We start from the raw sequence: 3068 nt of genomic DNA, 5'->3' as shown, positions 1-3068 counted from the left end.
GCCCACTTAGCCTATAAAAATGATAAGCAGGACCCATATGTGCATTCCCAGTTCAAACCCATGCCCACTTGGCCCATAAATATGTCATGCAAGACCCATATATGCATTCCCAGATCAAACCCATGCCCACTTGGCCCATAAATATGTCATGCAAGACCCATATGTGCATTCCCAGTTCAAACCCATGCCCACTTGGCCCATAAATATGCCATGCAGGACCCATATATGCATTCCCAGATCAAACCCATGCCCACTTGGCCCATGCCTGTCCCTTATGGGGCCCATGTAATCAGCTCATATGGGCTTCCTATGTGGGACTCATACTACAAAACCTACATGGGACCCGCTGATTTCACCCAGCCAAAGCCCATGCCCACACAGTTCCCATGGAACCCGTAGTTAACCCATCTGGGCCCCACATGTCATTGCTGGCTGGGTATTTTTGTCGGAGGCTTGTTGATGTTGATAAACGTACTGTATTTAATGTGCTGTGTTTGGTTAATCGGTGATTTAATCAGCGCAATGCGATGCAATCAACTTCTTATTTACTTAATTGTTTATTTATTTATTTATTTATTTATTGGTTGCTTGGTTGATTGATTATTCAATTTTTTATTTATTTATTTATTTTTTATTTATTTATTTAATTAATAAATCAACGCTGAGCTGACGTCATTGTATGGCGCGATCCCAAGATCCACTGCGATTTTCCACTCGGTAAGTAGAACAGTTAATTAATATCGATGGAAATAATCCTTAAATTTACGGAACAAAAACTGTTTCGTCAGGTCAAGAAATTGTGTTTATAAACCTTTAGAAGTGCAAGTTAGCAGTTTCGTGATGCAGCAAATGACAGACATTATAAAACTATAACTTGCTGCTCCAAATGTGTAGTAGGTTATCTAAGTTAGCTAATTAAATTCAAGTTTGTTTATTTTTTCACGTATAATCACGCAAGGTAATATCATAGAAGACTGTCATTTTTAGTGTGTTTTCATATTACAGTAGCTCACAACACTTTAGCCAATTATAAATGCTCAGATGAAGAATAGTGTTGCCAGATTGGTGTGTTTTGCAGTAACTGTTTGAAATCCACACAAAATTATATAGTAAGCACGCAAATCTTACCAATAATAAACAATACAAATTAATTAATAGTTACAACAATATTCTGGCTCTTCACAATTTTACAATATATCACAACAAAGCAAATTAAGTGTTCTTCTCTAAAGAAAGCTACATTGTAGCTATGTTGTAAACTATTTTCCATGTCTGTCATTTGGCACAACAGAAATATCAAAATTCCACCTGTCCAAGCCCATTTTATCCAGCTCAAAACCAATCAAAAACTGTCCAATCTGACAACACTGATGAAGAAAATACTAGTAAAAATGTAAGGATTTCAGTTCTGATTTTTTTTTCTTTTGTCAGGTCCTTCAAATTTGCCAGCGTCCAGCATTCTCCTTTATTTTAACCCCACTCTACACACAGACACACACATACACACACACACAAAAACCAAAGGCACTTTTAAGAGCCACATCTTTTTAACCTCTTGTTAACCTTGTCTTTCTGTAGCTTGCTCACTCTCTCTCTCTCAATCTATCTCTCTTTCTACTGTATATTTCTTGTCAAGTTATGACAAGGCCCAAATTCAGGCCCTGCCCATCTTGCCAGACTCCCAATCAGGCAAGCAGGAAAACTTGTTGTGTCTGCTTTGGAAGTCTGTCCACTAAACAAAAAATAAAAAACAAAATGGTGTCACTGGATAGCCAGTGGGGGCAATCTGTCATTAAAAGCAGAAATGCTGGGCGTATAATTGATTCTGCCCGTATTGCAGTAAGTAAAAATGCTAATTTTTCATACGTGTTATTTGAAGTGTAGCTGTAAGCCCATGTTTGTCACATAGTGAATATCATAGACTAGTTCCAGTATGATGTGGCCTTTATAAGCTTTGTCTTATTTCATACAAGGAAGACTCTATCTTTATCTTTAAATTGTGTTAAAGAGAAACAATAAGTTGTGTTCTGTTTCAAATAATGAGTCAGTCATTTTGGCAATGTTAGAAACTGAAATGGTACGTCTGACCTTATCTGCAACTGAACTTTGATCGTATAAAATACAAGATGTGGTAATGTTTTTCTCAAATAATCTTTATGAAACAGATTAAGGCACATTTTCTTGCATTGCACTCCAATAAATGACTTTAAAATAAAATTGCTTTTGTAACGGCTCGTATCTGCGTTGTGTGTAATAACTGAGACAACCAACACCATTTCGCGCCTCGGGTGGATTATTTAATTCTGTTAAAACACATTCAAATGAAGTGATCAGTTTCACAGCATTCTTGCACGACGTCCCACCACGACCACTCTCTTTGCTGGCGCGAATATTACTGTAACATTTTCAAGAGTAGATATACAACAGTTTGCAAAATACAGTAATATATAATAGAACATGTACCTGTTAAAACACATTCAAATGAAGTGATCAGTTTCACAGCATTCTTGCACGACGTCCTGCAATGACGAGTGCACATTAACCATTACGATATTATTTGGTAACATGAAAGAAGAAAAATACATCGTCAAAATATAGAAAGATCAACAAAAGAAATACATTTTTCGAGAGCACTCACCCACCACAACCACTCTCTTTGCTGGCGCGAATATTACTGATTTAACCGGAAACAGTTTTCAACATGCCGCCAGCCAATGAACAGGGAGTGCGATTCTATTATAATTAAAGGGCCATACACATATAATAACCAAAGCAAGTGGAAACACCTTTTTGAACCTGTTACACTCCCCCTACTGAATTCCACTTGCTCTCACACAAAACATGAATGTCAAAACCATCATAAAAACATCACTGACCACAACATAACATCAGGTACATAAACTCATCAACAATATAGAGTAATGAAAAAAAAAAAAAATTGTGTTCAAAACTTAATGAAATTGTCAGTTCAGTTCAGTGTAGACACTATTCCCCACAGGAATTAAAGTGAGAAGAGGTTGGCCAATCCTCCAGACACTCATAGACAAACATGCCCATTACATGTTAGC

The 3068-nt window shown here is 36.9% G+C and overlaps 1 protein-coding gene across 1 annotated transcript in view; it reads left to right on the top strand.

Annotated features, from left to right (window-relative positions):
- The first annotated feature begins 755 nt into the window (after positions 1 to 755).
- LOC127161095 (uncharacterized) overlaps positions 756 to 3068 on the top strand; it is a 29679-nt gene continuing 27366 nt past the window's right edge. The window contains exon 1 of the mRNA XM_051103748.1: positions 756 to 1431. The gene's annotated coding sequence lies outside the window, so the exon portion shown is untranslated. The remainder of the gene's footprint in view (positions 1432 to 3068) is intronic.

Source organism: Labeo rohita, unplaced genomic scaffold (assembly GCF_022985175.1).
Source record: "Labeo rohita strain BAU-BD-2019 unplaced genomic scaffold, IGBB_LRoh.1.0 scaffold_541, whole genome shotgun sequence".
Lineage (NCBI taxonomy): Eukaryota > Metazoa > Chordata > Actinopteri > Cypriniformes > Cyprinidae > Labeo > Labeo rohita.
Note: the sequence above shows the minus strand (reverse complement) of the source record. Positions and strands in the feature narration are given on the sequence as shown.